This window comes from Leptonychotes weddellii, chromosome 6 (genome assembly GCF_054177405.1).
Source record: "Leptonychotes weddellii isolate Sample4059 chromosome 6, ASM5417740v2, whole genome shotgun sequence".
Classification (NCBI taxonomy): domain Eukaryota; kingdom Metazoa; phylum Chordata; class Mammalia; order Carnivora; family Phocidae; genus Leptonychotes; species Leptonychotes weddellii.
In genome coordinates, this window is record NC_138374.1 from 270,262 (window position 1) to 287,502 (window position 17,241).

A 17,241-nucleotide genomic window follows, 5' to 3' on the forward strand; every position below is an offset into this window, starting at 1 on the left:
GCCAGCACAATCACAGGCCCAAGAGGCTTCTGGATCCTTCTCTGGGGCGTGGAACCCCAGCACAGTGCCACAAACTCCCTTGGAGAGTCGTCATCCCAGGTCTGAGGGCCCCCACCCCAGGCCAGAGGGTGCTCTCCAGGGGACCACCTGCCCCTGGGCTCTCAGGACTCAGGTGGTCCTGGAACCTGGGGTGCAGGCTGAGGGTCTGATGCCTCGCACGCCCACCTCGGGGCGGGGGGGCTCCTGCCGATGGTTAACAAGTTGGAAGGCACGGTGCCCTGCACGCCCGGGGTGTGGGCTCGGGCCTGGGTCTCCAGCCCTGCCAGGAAGCGGACGCAGAGGTGTTGCCCATTGCGGTGTGCTCGCAGTTGCTCAGGGTGCTCAAGGTGGTGGTGGGCTGCCCTGCTGTCCAGGCCTCCTTGGGCAGGAAACCCGTGAGTGACACCATCCCGGTGCCGTTTCCAAGGTAACCCTACAAGGGACGGAGCCTGGGGGTAAATTCAGGACAAAATCAGAAGCCCGGCCAACCCCACCCTGCAGCTGCTCCTTCTCTAGTTCACGGTTTAACTTTCTGTTGAAGCAGAGTGTGGGCAGGCCGCCTCCGCCAGGCCCACACACCAGCCTACCTCAGTCCTCAGTTCCTGCCCGCGATGCATGTGCACGGAAAGTGCTAGAACCAAGTGAGTGCCTCCAAAAGGGATCCAATGTAACGCATACCTTCATCCCTGTGTTCAGAGCTGAAGGCAGAGCAAAAGGGGCCGAAGATGGGTCTGAGCGCAGAACGCCCAGCATCTTCCCACTCGGGGACGGATTCCTTCCTCCCAGGGCAGCAAGGCTCTGGGAGGCCGGGAGCAGCCCCGCTGACCCGCTCCCGACTGGCCAGCTCTGGCGTACCCACACACGCGGGCCTCCCGCACTCAGAGCCCCGGTTGCTGGCCATGGGCTCAAATCAATTCCTAGCTGAGAGCTCACTCCAGCTTTCTCCCGCTGCGACCCAAGCACAGCAGAACCGGCACCTGAGAAGGAGAAGTTTAACGGGAGCCGCGCCAGCCCGCCCTCCCCGCCCCTCCCCAGGCTAGACAGCAGGAGGTGGGCGCAGGGGAGCAAGGCCCTTCACTGGGCAGATCTTTCTGCACGTGTTAAATATTTCAATTTTTAAACTTTTTAACGGAAAACCCTAGGATGCACAGAGGTGTCGATGTGAACTGGTGACTAGAAACCCACCGCCCAGGACAGCTGAGTGCGCCCGCGGCCTCTCCAGGCCTCACCGCTTCTCCGCCCGGCCCCGCCCACGCCCAGGGTCAGCCAAGATCTGGAGTGGCTTGGGCCCGGAAAACCTGCTTCCTCATTCATTTGCCAAATGGGGAAGTGAAGTTCCCAGGGGGCGGGGTGGGCCTGGCCTCACTCCCACTGCCCCCCCCACCCCTCGGGGCCTGGCCCAAGAGTGACCCCATGTGGCCACTTCAGGAATCACGCCTCCTTGACCCTCAGAAATGGGCAACACACTGCCGGGGTTTGTAAGTTATTGCACCTTTGGGCTTTAATGACCAGCAGGCCTGGTTCCCCATTACCTTCCTGCCCAGAAGGACTGGGAATTCCCACTTCGGCCGGAAGCCTGTGAGGTCACTGCTGCCGGCTGGAGGGTGGGGGAGCGGGCAATGGGGCACCACCCCTCTCCCCGGGGTGGGCAGAGACACAAGCGACCGGCATGGTCTCCGCTCTGTGGGGAGCCCCTGCCCACCTGATGCCCTTTCCCTTGTTCATAAGTCTATGTTTTCATGAATTTTGAAACAACGGATCCAACTTTCTAATCCTCTTGCACCCACCTTTCCATTCCCAGCTGTGTTTTTGAGTGAGTACAAGAGTCAGGGGGAAGCCCTGGGCAGGTCTGAGCTGGACACACCTGGAGGGGGGCGGGCGGGCGCCCAGGTTGAGGCCACCCCAGGACTCCCACGGGGCCCCACAAGCTCCTGATGGCTTAACTTCCGGCAAAAATCACTCCACGCGGGCCGTGTGGTGCCAGGTGCAGTGATGTGGAAGCGAGTGAGGAGGACCCTCTCTCTGCTGGTTCCAGTCCCGAAGCACTGGGACGAGCAGAGTGACAGCATCCCCACCCTCATGGCACCACAGGCAGGATGGGGAGTGGGGGTACCAGCCAGAAATGGCGCAGGGAGCAGGGAAATGCAAACACGGGCATTGTAGAGTGGGGGGCCGGGGAAGAGGAAATGACTTGAAGAAAATGAGGTTGATGGCTCGGGCACGCAGAGCAGCAGGGACAAAGGCCCTGGGGCAGAGAGCCAGGGGTCAGAGGGATCTTGTCTTATGGCCTGCGGGCTGGTGGGGCTCCGCGTGGGGACACTTTGCCCTGAGAAAGGTGCGGGCCATTGGCAGTTTCTGGACAAGCGAGAGGCTCAGCATTCTGTCAGGGTCCTTGTGACTCTAGTGGGTTGGGGCCTGGGGGCTGAGAGACCCCCCCCCACCCCAGACAAGCCCGGTGGAGGAGGCCTGGGAAGGAGCAGCAGAGGTTTGAGAAGTCCTGCCCTTTGGATTGGCTGTGAAGGAACCCTTCGCACAAATGTCCTCAGCATCACTAATGAAACACGTCTAGAACTCCAGAGAACAGGGAGAGGATGGCTTTTACTAAAAGGGCTGTCCGCAAAGGTGTTCCCAGACGGAATGAAAACCCCAAGGTCCAGGGCTCACTTGGGGGTTCAGACATTGCATGAGCTCCTTAGGTTGTATTTCTGAGCTGGGAAAGCTTGGGTGCTCAGCTTGGTATTTCGCATATCTTTTTGCACATATTATAACTTTTTTTTTTTTTTAAGCGAGACAGAGCGAACACAAGCAGGGAGAGGAGCAGAGGGAGAGGGAGAAGCAGGCCCCCCGTTAAGCAGGGAGCAAAACAAGGGGCTCCATCCCAGGACCCTGGGATCATGACTGGAGTCGAAGGCAGACGCTTCACCATCTGAGTCATCAGGTGCCCCTATTTTGTAACTCAACATTTTTAAGGGGAAAAACTCAGGGATGCACAGAAGGTGTGAAAATGTGAACTGAAGATTAGAAATGCACTGTTGAACATCCTGCTTTTGTAAAACTTTAGAAATTTACTTAAAATATAAAGTTTAGATCAAAGCTTTAAATGACTGCGCGTGGTAAGTGAGCAGACGAGGAGTGAAACCACGGATGAATACTCAGGAAGAGAACTTGCTGGCCAGTGAGAGCCTCCAGGGCGCAGACCGCTGCCTCCCTGAGGGGGTGCCTGCAGACGGCCCCAGGCCTGGGAAGCCCCCCACCCCCACCACAGGCGCCCGAGATTGGGGGGACGCACACACGTGGCCCCAAGGAGGAGAAGTGGTGCCTAGGATCCAGGCTGGACAGAAAACCAGCGCAATGGCCGGTGATGGCTTTTGGGCAGCGTGCAGACATTTCTTTTCCATATTGCTCTCAATTTCCATAGTAGCAATATTGTTCTATAATTGGGAAGAAATGGAAAATGATGGTTCTTCCCAGCTTGCCTGGGAGATGCAGAGTCCTGCTGCCGCCTCCCCCTGGTCTTCTCAGAGACTCGCGAAGCACACAGGACAAGGACCCACCGGGCAAGGTGCTCAGGCGTGGGCCTGCGGCCTCCGGGCCCCACGCCAGCAGGAAACACAGAACCTCGGGCCGGGAGGTGGTGGCTGGGGCATCCTGCAAGGTGGCCCTGCCCCAGGGAAGGGGTGGGGACCCCACGTCCAGACCCTTCTGACCCCCCCACGCCCTCCCGCATCTTCTCACAGGGTCTTTGTCTCCTCTCCTCCCGCACACAGTGAAATAAAACGGTACCTACCCTCCGTGCCCCTGACTCCATCCCTCAGGCCGGCCTCGTGGCTCGAGTCTAGGCAGAGGGCAGGTTCAGAGGTCAAGGAGGGTGGATGGGGGTGGGGGACAGCAGGTTGGAGTGGGGGAGTAGGGGCTGCAGGGCCGGGGTAGGTGACTGCCACTGTGAGGGTGTCACCTGGATGTGGCAGACCCTGGTTGGCACTGTACCGGCTTGCCCACCCTGCCCCCTGCGTGCAGCCCATGCCGGACAGTTGGCTGGTGGGTGTTGAGCCCTCTCTGGGCTCCCAGAGGAAAGCCCACTCCTCCAGCCTGGGCCCCAGGAGAGACCAAGCAGGGCTGAGGGTGAAGGGTCAGCTGGTCCCTCCTGAAAGACCACCACCATGTCTGTCTCCCACTCCTAGGGCCCATGTGGGGCCAGCCTCTCAGGAAGGGCTCACCCTCCCCATACCCTGCCCCGAACTTTCCAATTCTCCCTTACCCTTCTACCCATGTCCCCGTTGGCCCCGCCCTGGGCAGCTGGCCACTCTGTCTTCATCATGTCTTCCTCACTCCCCCTGTGGGGAACAAGGCGGGGGCTCTGCTCACCTGCATTTCCAGGCCCAGAGGCTTCTGAGCCCAGTCCTTGCTGCCCCGACATGCCCTTCACCATCCCTCCCCACTCAGGGTCCCAGACCCAGAGGTACCCACATATACTCACACGCACACTCCAGGGGCACACACGCATGCATGCCCACACATGTGTAAGCTCAGTCCCCCAGGGCGCCCTCCGTCGCTCGCACCACCCACGGTCTCCTGCCCTGACCATCTGGACTGGTCCCCTTCTCTGTGACCCACCGGAGCTGCGCCAAGCAGCAAGTCACGGGGCTCCTCCCTGTGTGGCCTTCAGCCCCATGGCCAGGACAGGTTGACCCCAGATCCAGGGTCCACTCAGCCTTCCCAGCTCCCACCCAGGGCAGGGGGCGTCTTACAGCCCCACCAACCCAGCCAGGCAGTTTCTCTGTTTACAAGGAGAGTGGGAAGGGGTCCTCCTAGGGAGCTCCTGGAGCTGGGAGACTTGTTTCTAACCCTGACTGGCCCTTGTCCCTGGATGCTAGGCTCACCTTGCTGATCTGGGCCTCGGTTCCCCCTCAGCAAAGTGAGGCCGAGGACCAGGGCCCCACAGGCCCAGCCAGAGCTGATGAAGACTGGGCAGTCTTGCCCACCCCGCAGCATTCCCAATTCCTAATTGACCCCCTAGACTTCTGCCAAGGGGTCTGCGGTACCTGTGGGGACCCCAAACTGGAGCGTGAGGGTCAGCTGGTCCAGGACCCAAGGAGACCATGAGGGAATGGCAGTGGCCATTATATGGGGAAGCCAGAAGGTGACAGGCCCCTCCCCAAACCTGGGGGGGTGGAGCCCCCTCCTCAGTGGGAAAGAGAGCCCCGACTGCCAGGTCGTGGATGGTAGTGACTGAGCTGGGGTCAAGGTGAGTAGCTGGGGACCTGGGCTGAGCCTGGTGTCTAGACCCAGGGGGAGTGGGGGGAACGGGGTGGGCCAAGTGTGTGCGGGCATGTGTGTGACTGAGCAGATGTGAGCGTGAGTGTGCGGAGAGTGCGCACACACACGTGCTTGCATGAATGTGTGTGCACGTCTGTGGGACAAGCCCAGAGGCCCAGGCTCTGGGCGAGGGGCTCAGAGGAGCTCCCAAGGGCTGGAGGTGGGGCTGCCTGGTCAGCAGTCCCAACAACGGGCCACAGTTCTTTCATGGGTGGGGGGTCCTGGAAAGGCCAAGGGTGCCCTGGGAGGGGCGGTGTGCACAGTGGCCTTGGAAGGCAGAGGAAAGTTCCCATGGCCGGGCCAGTGTTCTGATACGGCATGGGAGAGGAGAAAGAAAATATCAAGAAGCCACGATTATCTCTCCCCGGGAGAGGGAGTCACAGGACACAGCCTTGAAACCCTGACGCAGAGAAGCAGGGCCGCCCAAGCCAGGCTTAACCCTTTGCCTCCCCCTCCGCCCCTTCCCATGGGCCCATCCGTCCTCCTTCAGAGCCTCTGGGCACAGGCCCCACCCGGCCCGCGCCCCGCACGGCTGACCTGGAGCACGGGTCCTGAGGACCCAGCACCCACATGTGGCATCCCATGGGTGCCACAGGACCCTCCGACTGAGGCCACATTGGCCGTACTGCCCTCCTGCTCAGGGAACCCCTGGAGCACAGGGATCTCTGCCCGGGGCAGGGATCTCTGCCTGGAGGGGGGTCTTTGCCTGGGGGGATCTCTGCCTGGGGAGATCTCTTCCCTGGGGGGATCTCTGCCCGGGCACCTCTCCCAGCCCAGTGCTGAGGATGGAGGCCCAGACTGCTTTCCTGTTAGCCCACCTCTCTGAGCCCTCGTCCTGGCCACAGACAAGGGTGTCAGGACCCAGATTTAGCAAGTCAAAATTCAGGACACCCAGCTCAATTCCAAGCCAGATCAATGAGTAGTTTCGGTTGGGACTGTCCTCTGCCCCCCACACCTCTGTGAATGGGCGTCCTCGCTGTAGGTGCTAAGGCTCTTGTTCCTCTGGGGAGACGCCCTTGGGGGGGGGTTCCACGCCAAGGGCACATAACGTTTAACCTCATGCCTCCAGAGGGGCTGGCCATTTTCAGCACCTCCTTTGACGGGTGGAGAAACTGAGGCCAGGAGAGGCAGCCCACACAGTGCTGCCATGGTGAGCCGTAATCCAGGCCTCAGCTGTTCCTCTGTGGAGGGGCCGCCGACCCTGCCTGACCCTGGCTTCAGAGCACCAGTGGAGAATAGCCAGGAACTGCAGTGAATCCAAGAAAGTGTGGGGCAAGCTGGGGGTGCGGGCAGGCCACGGGGTGCTGGGCACATCGGGATGTGGGCAGGCAAGACTGAAGGCGCTGTATCCCACAGACTAGTGGGGTACCCTCTCTGGGAACAGACTGGGAAAATTCAGCAAGGGTTAACAGCAGGCTGCCTTCTGGGGGCTGGAAGCTGAGGCCTAAGCTGAGCAGACAGCTGTGGGACAGCCCCTCCCCCCCCAATAGAGCACAGAGAGGGAGCGAGTCATCTTGAAGGCCACCCCTTATCGCTCATCAACTCAGTGCCAAGCACGTCCTCCCCAGGCCAACAAGGATATTTTCTGTCTTGTAGGCAAAGGGAGGGCTGGGCCCAGTGCGCTTGGAGTTGTAGGGGCCGCTCTTGGGGTCCGCTGTGTCCAAGGTTTAACTGGACCTAGTGGGGCGGGGGGGACCCTGCCCCAGGTGACAGGGACCAAGACACAGTGCCCAGGCCTGCATAGACCCCGAGGGGCTGACCAACAGGAAGGCTTCCTGAGGGTGGGGTCTGCCTACAGGACCCAGGAGTGCTGCAAAGACCCCAGCCTCGGTGTCTGCCCACTGGGAACTGTCCTCCCCACCAAGGGAGGGGGACCTGGGCTGAGCCTGGTGTCTAGACCCAAGGGGGAGTGGGGGGAACGGGGTGGGCCAAGTGTGTGTGCCGAAAAGTCTGCCCTGGGGTCTCCCTGGACAAGTGGGAGCCAGGCTGTGTGGTCACATGGACAGGGAGGGGCCGCCCGGGGCCTGGCCTTCCTGCTCCCGGTTTGGGTTTCACTCAAAGCATGGAGGGGGCCACACAGCAACTCAGAGCAGGGTGGTGGGCAGGGCGCACCTGTTGGGCAGTGAGTGGCCCCAGCGTCCGCCTGCTGGGGACTCTCCCAACAGCTCGGCCAGGCCGATGCTGCCCCTTGGTGCATTGCTCCACCCCCTGGATCCACAAAACTCACATGTGCAGGGAGGTGACACCCCGAGGGTCGGGCTGTCCGGGGCCCATAGCCAGGTGGGCTGGCTGGGATTGGAACCCCCCACAGGGCGCCCAGCCTCTCAGCCGCCTCCTCCCTCCAACCAGCGCCCCCCCCTCCCGGCAGCCGAGGGAGGCTCCTGGACTCCTGGCTCTCTGTGGTTTTCGGGGAAATGCACACAGTGGTCTGGCCCCCTTCCCCCAGCTGGTGGGGGACTGGCCACCCCACCCCCAGGGCAAACCTTTGGGCTCCTCCAACTTCAAAGGGAAAGGCAGGCCAGGGGGATTATGAGGTGACTGGAGGGGGCCCATGACACCCATCTGCGGGCAGATTAGGGGCCTTGCCTGTCACTGTCTCTTTATACCTTTCTGGACTTTGGAAGTGCTTTATAATGAGCAGGCGTTGACTTAAATCAGGAAAACAAGTGTAAGGAAGCAAATCCCAGAGCTCTGGGGCAAGGCCTGTCCCCACCCCACCGCCCTCGGCCTCCCTGTCTGTCTGTCTGTCTCTGCCCCTGCCTCTTGCCTCCTCCCCTCCCGAACACCCACCTCAAGGAGCCCAAGGTCAAGGGTGACAGTGTGTTTCCCAGAAGCCCTGGGGTGGGTTTGAGGGGGAGTTTGACCCTGGTCACCAAGCAGGACCCCTGTGGTATTCCAGAGAGCAGTGGCCAGAAGAGATGGCCCCTGAGCCAGCACTAGGCTGGAGGGCTGGGGTGTAAGGGGGGCTCCCCCGTCAGCCCAACCCCAGCAGGCAGCTCCCTCTCTGGCCAGCGTGAGTGAGGGCAGCAGTGAGCAGGTTTGGGGCGCCCCTACTCCCAGCAGAGGATGCCTCCATCGTGGGCTCAGGGAGCATCTGTCCCAGGCCAGTGTGAGCGAGGGCGGGAGTGAGCAGGTTTGGGGCGCCCCTACTCCCAGCAGAGGATGCCTCCATCGTGGGCTCAGGGAGCATCTGTCCCCGGCCAGTGTGAGCGAGGGCGGGAGTGAGCAGGTTTGGGGCGCCCCTACTCCCAGCAGAGGATGCCTCCATCGTGGGCTCAGGGAGCGTCTGTCCCTGACCACCCAGCCGCTGGTCTCTGCGCCTCTGTGTCCATCAGCCCGAGGCAGAGGCCTGAGGCCAGCTCTGGGGGACTGTCCCTTGCAGAGGCCATGGGACTGTAGCTGCTCTGTTCCAAACAGGGGTCTGGGCCACGACGGTGCCAGGCAGCAGGGCCCATGCATGTCCACGGGGGGCCGATGGCTGTGCTCTCTCCTGGCTTCCCTCATGAGTCCACCTGTGCCCCCCAAGGGTCCTGCCTCTGCCCACCTAGCGGCTGGCGAGGTCAGAGATTTGGATGGAGGAGCGTCCACCCCAGGTGGGGAGAGCGGAGGGGCTGCTGTGAGGGTGCGCGGACACACACACACACACACACACACACACACACACACACACACGGCAGGTGCCCCAGGCCGAGGAGTCACACGCAGGGCAGCTCAGCTCCTGCCATACCGAGGCCGGTGCCCGGTCAGTGCCTGTCCAAGTTGGGGGAAAACCTGGTCCCCGTGGGGGAGTGTCCACCACGGTGTTCACAGAACTTCCTGACTGTGGGGAGTGGTGGAGGTGGGGGCCTGAGTCTGAACCAGGAGGGTCTCCAGGTCCCCACCTGTGTCCTGGGTTCCCTGGGGGCACTGCCTGTCCGGCCCCTGCAGCCCCCTCTGCTCTCCCCGCAGCTCCCGTGGTATCTGTGCCACAGGCATGTGCATCTCCGTAGGGGCAGTCTTGGGTCCTTGCTCAGCGTCCCCTGGGTGCGTGGGGCCCAGGGAGAGCTGTCCCACCGGTCCGCAGGTCTCCCGGGGGGTCTCCCCAGGGTGGGGGTCTGGGACTTTGAGCGGGGAAGGGAGGGAGACGGAAGAGAGGTGCATTTTCCAGGCCTGACGCAAGCAGCGGCACGTTGGGAGATAAGGCTGGCCAGGGCTGGCCTGGTCCCAGGTCCTGGCCGGCAGCCCCCAGGCCCCGTGGCCTCACCGCCCGCCCGCTGGGCCCAGGCTCAGCCCTGTGCTCAGAGCAGGTCTTTGTGCCCCAATCTCGCAGGTGGGGGGGTGGACGGGGTCCTTGGCACAGCTCAGCCCGGAACCACATGTGACAGCGGCTACTCTGTGGGCCCCAAGGTCGCAGCCTCCCATAAATGGGGCAGACCGCCGGCAGCAGCAGAGGCAGAGGTCCGCCGGCAGCCGACGGGCTCTCCTCCGCGCTCCCAGGGCCGCTGCCCGCGCTGCCCGCCTCCCCGCTCCTTGCCAGACTGCGTGGCCGTCCGCACACAAGGACCCTCGCCCAGGACCAGGACGGCGGAAGCTGCTCGCTGTTCCTTTTTCCTATGCATATACTTCTTTGAGGGTCTGGCCTGAAGAGGTGTAAGGCATGGGAAAATGGGGCAACGAGGTCCTCCTCGCCCGCGGAGCCGCTCCGGCATTCCCGCCGGCCCCACGTCCTTCCCCCGGCGGGGGTGGGCCGCGGACTGCGAGCACAGGCTTTTGCGTGTGTCCGAGGGGCCTGCCCCGGCTGGCCTCTGCCTCCCAGGGGCCGGGTGCCCGCGAGAGCCGCAGAAGCTGCTGGACCAGGACCTGGGGTGGCTGTCAGTGGGCAGGGGGGCAGGACCCCGCGGCAGGACCCCACAAGGGCTGGCTCTGGGCTCCCAGGAGCAGGAGGCTGGGGCAGGCGGAGGGTCTGTCACAGGGGCTGGGTCATGGCGATTTCTGCTCCTTACACTTTCATCCTACTTTGGTAATGGTGAGTGTGAGTTGATTTTCTGATCAGAAATGTCAATAAAGCTAATTTGATGTGAACTTAAGTGTGATCATGTTTTAAGGATCAGTTTAAATCCAAGCTGCCCTGTCACGCGGGGCTTTCTCTGGCCGCTATGAGTGTGTTGGCAGGGGGGGCAGTCCCATAAGAACCGTCTCGGAGGAATGTAGTAAGAAACGTGTGGACATGGACGTGAGGGGGTGACCTGGCTCCCGGGTGCGTGAGCGGACAGAGGGCGGCCAGGGCCTGCGCCACCTCAGGCGGGCGTCCCCAGGGTGCCTGGGAGCGGATGGTGGGGTGGGTGGGCCAGGAATCTGCCGCCACCAGCCCCGCGGGTCAGGGTGGGGGCCCCTCGTCCAGGAGCCTGTGGTCTTAACTTCCTGGTATAGAAAAATGGACAGAAGCCTCAGGAACCAAGAGCTTAAACAATGATTGTTGGCCTTTGTCGGCTAATCGGCCCAGCGAATGGGGCAGTTACAGGGGCCCCTTTATCAGCAGCGCTGGGCTGGCCTGTCCCCTAATCTCGTTTGATCGTTCCTCCCTCCAAGGACCAGAGCCTCTGGGATGAGGGGAAGGGAAGAGCTGGGTGGGCAGCAGGGCGGGGCAGCCCCCAGGAGACCCTCCCAGTGCCTTGTCCTTGTGGGTTTGGGGGTAGGGCTCCCCGCGGGACCCTTGAGAACGCTGCAAGGAAGCAAGCATCTCACCACTACCCAGTGTGGATGCGGCAGGCAGGGCCTGGCTCCTGGGCACCGGGCCCTGGGCATGGCCGCGGCTTTCCTCCGGGGTTCTTGGCTGACTGTGGGTCACACGCCTCATCCCAGCGCTGGGGGTGGGATCCCTTTTGACCGTTTGGAGCTGGGCGGGCTGCTCCCTTGCCATTTGTAGATTTGACTGCCTGAGCTGGGAGTGAGGGTCCCGCGGGCCAGGGCCGCTGCTGGGGGGGTGGTCCTCATCCTGCCACTCACGACCGTGGCTGCTGGACAATGATGGGGTCCTGGCGACAGCTCTCCCTCTCGCCCCGGGCGCCCACGGAGCGGAGCGTGTGCAGAGCATCAGTGCCCGGCACAAAGAGCTGCGTATTTCCACCACTGTGGGGTGCAGGGTCAGTCCGGGTGGCCCGGAGCCGGGGCCGGCGGGGACAGCATTTGTTCACAAGCCCATGACTTCCGCTCTGCTAGCAGGTCGTGCGGGTGGCCCCACCGCCGGGGTCCACTGCGTCCGGCCTGGGCGTGCCTCCGGTCCAGCCAGCGCTATGGTTTTAGACAGAGAGGTTCAACGTCCACGGACCCACCACCTGACGCCGCAGTGAGTATCTTGCCAAAGGTGCTTTGTTGTCTTGTTTTTGAACCTTGTGTGTTTCAGACAGGAGGCCCTGCGGGGAATCCGGCGGCCCCTCGCCCGGTCTTGTCCCCGACCAAGGGAGGCGGGGGATGCCTTGTCTCCAGCACCGCTCAGGTGGTTCTAGCCAGGGGTCACCACGGCCATTGCGGCGCCCTGCCCCTCTGACAAGTCACTTTTGAGGAGCCCCAGCTGGTGTCCACTGTAAAGTCCCCGTTTTCTGTAAACTGGAATTTAGGTTTTTGGCAAAAGTGAGCCCCAGCTGGTGTCCACTGTAAAGTCCCCGTTTTCTGTAAACTGGAATTTAGGTTTTTGGCAAGACTCTTTCACAGGTGCTTCTGTGTCTGTGCTGAGCCGGAGGGGGTGAGGCCCGCAATCCCATGCTGGTCACAGCTAAGGGGGACTTGGTGCCCAGCATGGGGAGGGGCTTAGGAAGCACGGTTCCACCAGTCAGTCCCACCCCCGCGCCCGACGGCAACTGCTGGTCAGGAAGGCCACTCGGGTTAGAGAGAAGACCAGGCGAAGGGGTGTCCACACCCTAAAGGGAGCTGATGTTTCAGACAAGTGACTCCCCAAGTGGCGGGTGAGTAGGTCCTGGGAACAGATGCCCCTGTTCAAACCGGACACAGGACACAGGACACACACCGTGCCGCACTCAATTTCCCCGGGAGCCACTGGGCAACTTGGAGTAAAAGGTAACTAGATGCTCGAGTTTTTAGGGGTGTAGAAAGAAAGAATCCAGTTAGGTGTTCTTAAACCAAAGATTAAAACAAACGAAAACACAAAGTTGAGCAGTATGTGTTTAAGCAAATCCTGACTGCACAAGAACGACCTGATAGAACGGCAAAGAAACCACAAATGGATGGAGTAGCAGTCGTCCCTACAAGAGGGCTGAGGCCTTGGCCTCTAACAGGCCTGTGGCTTTGCTGCCCCTGGACAGGTCTGTTCTGACGCCCAGACTTCTGCTGCTGGAATTGGGAGCAGCCACTCTCCACAGCAAGCGGGAGCTCTCAGCGTCCCGTGGCAGCCTCTTTCCTGGCAGGCACCCGGGAGCCCAGAGGGCGGCCTCCCCCTGCAGCCAGGACGGCCTGGCTGGAGGGACTGGTGCAAGGCTGAGCTCTTGAGCCAGACCAGACACAGGTTTGGATGCTGGCTCCCCATGGATTTCTGGCCAATGTGAAAAGCAGAAGGGCCATGAGAAGCACCCAGCCACATGCCTGGCTTGCGTGGGCTCTGAAGATGTGGCCTCAGTGGAGGCTGCCAACCCCACTGTCTTCTACTGTTCCAGGGGGCAGGACTATCTGCGTTCCTTTCGGGTTCCAGCTCTGGGGTCATTGTGAACATGGAACTCAAACCCCGAGGTGATAAAAACACACTTCCCTTCCTTCGATCCCTTCATGGTTTCCATGTTCACACTCAAAGCTTCCAAGCACAGAGGACAAGAAAGTCTCCAACTTAATTTTTTTTTTTTAAGATCTTAGGGTAAGCTCTACGCCCAACGCAGGGCTCGAACTCACAACCCCGAGATCAAGAGTCACATGCTCCACCCAGCCAGGCACCCCTGCATTTTTATTTTTTCCAACACTTTATACTGAATAAATTACCATTGAATCATATGCTATAAGCCCAACACTCAGCAAGTCCACTTTTGGCTTTTGATTTTGTTCACTGACCCGTCATTTGGTTCTTAAACTAAGCCTGGAGTAGTTTTCAGTGAGGGAGTGGCTGCAAAACCTGCAGAATCTTACGGTGGGTCAGGGTTCCAGGTCCCGCCCGTGGATGGGCACTCGGCTCACACCTGGTGTGGCTGGGATGGAAATGAATGGTGAACAGCTCTGCGTGGGATGGCAGCGTCTGACACGCTCCTGCTCCAGCCCAGGCCTCTGGTGTATCACACCTCCTCAAAAGGCATCCCCGGGCTGGGGCAGGCACACAGGTCCCAGGGCCCCCTGGACAAGGCCGGGCCCAGCGTGTGTGCCTGGCCCCCAGGGTCCGGCAGACAGCACATCAGAGGCTGCCGGCTGCACGAGGCCCACGCCAAGGCCAGGGAGGCTTGCTCCACTTGGCAGAGATCCCAAAAGGACCCAGGGGGCTGTCCCAGAGCTGGAGGCCCAGGCGGGGATGCCCAAGGGCACAGCAGCAAGCCACTGCCCAGGGCGGAGGGGGGTGGGCGGAAAGCCACCGGTGGATAGAGCGCTCCAGAGAGGGGGCTGCTCAGCTGGGAGTCCTGCAGTTGGCGTTTGTGTTTCATTCGACGATTCTGAAACCAGGTTTTTACCTGCAGGAAAAACTCGATCAGAGCAGGGGCAAGAAGGGCCGCATGTCCTGCCACCACCCCGGCCTGGCCCCTCACCTGCACCTCCGAGAGCCGCATCTCCCGGGCCAGCCTCCGGCGCTCCAGGGGGCCCAGGTAGCGGTGGTGCTGGAAGGCGCTCTCCAGGGTGCTGACTTGCTCCGCGGTGAAGGCCGTGCGCACGCGGGGAGCCCGCAGGGCGTCTGCCTCCTTGCTCCACCCTGAGGAAGGACAGAAGGGCACTGAATCCCTCGGGATACAAGGCCACAAGTTCTGCAGCTTGCCGCAGACACGGGGACGAGAGGAACGGCCGGGGCCTCCGCACGAGCAGACGGCCCCCCCCGGCTCAGGCTTCCCCTTTCTAGTAGCTCTCTGCTCTGCTGTCCCACCGGGTCTGGGCACAAGTGTGGATCGAGGCAGAGCCCCCTCCTCCCCTGCCAGCTCAAGTGTGGGGTGGAGTCCGGGGACGCGAATATTGGAGAAAGAGGACTGCAGATGGAATAGTTTGTTTTGTTTTGTTTTTTTTTAAAGATTTTATTTATTTATTTGACAGAGAGAGACACAGCAAGAGACGGAACACAAGCAAGGGGAGTGGGAGAGGGAGAAGCACGCTTCCCGCTGAGCAGGGAGCCCGATGCGGGGCTGGATCCCAGGACCCTGGCTCTTTGTGGGGGAAGCAGGTTGCACAAAATGAATTTTAACACTTACCTGGAAGTGTGTGAGAGGACAAGAAGGGCTTTGCTTCAGACAGGGTGGGGGGTAGGGTGTAACTAGTCAGCATGAAGGATTTGGATGCAGGAATGATTGGCTGGGGTTTTTAAGGAGGGGGGCACTGGTTGCAGAGAATAAATTTAAAATTTTACTTCATTGAAGTATAAAATTTTTCCATAAGATTAAACTTCTTCAAAAATGAAAACAGATAATATCAACCCCACTTCTGACTACGTAGGACTTTAAAGCTAAAAGTAATGATTACATCCCAAAGACGTAAAGACAGACCGAGAAAACTCTCGTCAGCAAACAACAAGGGTTAGACAGAGTTTAGGAAGCCACCAGGACCTCCCGGAGTCAAGGCACAGAAGGTATTGGGAATTCCTAAGCACAGGAGAGCAGGGCTGCCCTCGAGCCAAACCCGCAGGGCTCCAGGTCCACTGTGAACAGGCTGAAATCTGGATGCTGTGCCAAGGTGCCCCACTTTGAGGGAAGAACCACACCGACCCCCCTGAACTGGGCAGGTTTCACAAGCTTTAAGACATGTGTGTCCAGAGCCCTGTGACGCCTGTGGAAATGGGCCCCCAGGACTTACTGCAGAACTGGAAAGCCAGTTGCACCAAGGGGCGAAGGTGGGAGTTAGGGTTCACAGTGAGGAGGTGGGGCAAGCCTGCGCTGACGCTTGGAATCCAGAGGTGGCCTGGCCAGGGCCAGAAGCCAGCCCTCCCAGGAGGTGGGTGGGGAAGAGGAGCCCCAAGGGGCTTGAAGAGGGAAAACTTCCCTGCTGGCTTTTGCTTCTGAGAGCAAGTGTTTACTTGCCAGAGGGGTCAGGTAAAACCTCCAACCCCAGCCCGTGTAAGAATGTCCCCACCTCCAACCCCAGTCAAGGCATCCCCACTGAACCCTCCCCGGCTCCCATCCCAGTCCGGGAAGGAAGGGAGCATCCTCCCCACCCATCCGCAGACCTACCAGCCGTGGGCGTCCCTGGCGAAGACACTTCTGAGGACTTCTCCCCCATGCCCACAGTCTGAGGGAGCTCCCTGCTGCTGGACACCCTGGCTGGAGCAGAGAGACTCCTCCAAGAGAATTCAGCGGGCCTGGAGGTGTGTGACGGCCGCACACGGCTGCTCTGGGAAAGCCAGTCCACTGAGCCAAAGCTGGATGGCTGGCGGACACTGGGCAGGGTAGAGGAGGGAGACATGCCTGTGGGGCCAGCCTCAGGGCTCACAGGATAGATGATGGGGGTTAGGTACAGGGTCCTCCGCAGAACAGACGGTGGGAGTAAGGCACGAGGTCCTCCGCAGGTTTAGCAGAGCTGAGCTGCGTTTATAAGCTCAGGAGGAGGGAGTGGGAGGTGGGTTTGCGTAGATGGCTTAAATCCTCCCCCACCCCCAGATAAGTAGCACCTAATTGCTTCAATTCAGAGGCACAAAGGAGGCCATTCACACCTCCCCCGGCTCCAAGATGTCTGGAAAGGGGCGGGGCTGTGGCCACCGGTCAGGGAGATGTGCTGGTTGAGGACTTGTCACATCCGTTCATTGCCCCCGACCCCCACCAGGGCTGGCCCCCTCCCAGTTTAGCACCCATGCTGGAGGTTTGTCCTTTGGGGGTGCGGAGCCACCTCGTCTCCTGCCCCGTGGGGATCTGCAGTGCCAAAGGTGACAGGTGTGCACACCTGCTTCAAGTAGGGGGAGTCCGCCTTATTGTTCCTAGGACGGGGGGCTCCCAGGGCAGGTGTCCACTGCTTCTGGCTGTCCGGCAGGGTAGGAACAGAGGGCAGGCATTCCTGGACGGGGACTGCAACCAGGCTGACAGGGAGCACCCACTGGCTCCAACTGGCCACTCCCTCTCAGATTATACTCAGTGGCCCCCCCACAACCCCATCCCCCCCCCTTCATTCTGGTGCCATAGAGCCGGATTCCAGTGACAGGAGGGAGGGGTGTCTGCCCGCTGGGAGTATGGACTCCTCCCTGCTGCTCCCAAGAGGACCCCAGCAGGAAGGACTGAGGAACCGCTGTCCTCCCCGTCCCCCAAGACTGCCCCCACTGTGGCCAGCAGGGGCCCAGAGCCGCCAGGGGTGCCGGAGCCCCAGGTTCAAGGGGGTATAGGCCTCCGGACAGCGCTGCTCCAGGAAGGCTCAGGCTCCCTTTGGGGTCATGCACCCCTCCTGCATCCTCAGGTGGCCACCACCTCTTTCTCCAGGACATGACCCCAAGGACCAGCGCGTGCTGGGTCCAGGGCGACCTCCCCCCCCAGGGGGTGTGGTTGCCCCAGCCCACCGCCCGACTCCCGGGGGCGCCGGCGCCAGCCTGGGCGGGACCGCCAGCCTCTGTGCCCGCCCCGCCCAGCGGGATCAAAGGCCCCTCGGGCCTGGCGGGGATTAACACCCCCAACCCCGCCTTCTGAGACTCTCCGGCCGGGCAGGGGGTGATGTGGGAGCCGACTCCGGCGGGCACAGCGGGAACCGGCAGGCGCTGGCCCCGGCCCGTGAAGGGTCAGAGGAGGGACCGCGACGCCTCTGCGC

General features: G+C 61.3%; 1 long non-coding RNA gene across 1 annotated transcript; it reads right to left on the reverse strand.

The window, feature by feature from the left end:
• Positions 1 to 3,013: 3,013 nt before the first annotated feature.
• Positions 3,014 to 4,629, reverse strand: LOC115936564 (uncharacterized). The gene is made up of 4 exons (XR_004071984.2): positions 4,517 to 4,629; positions 4,298 to 4,373; positions 3,827 to 3,874; positions 3,014 to 3,470 (listed from the first exon to the last, which is right to left on the reverse strand). It is a non-coding gene; the product is annotated as an uncharacterized LOC115936564 (long non-coding RNA).
• Positions 4,630 to 17,241: the final 12,612 nt, after the last annotated feature.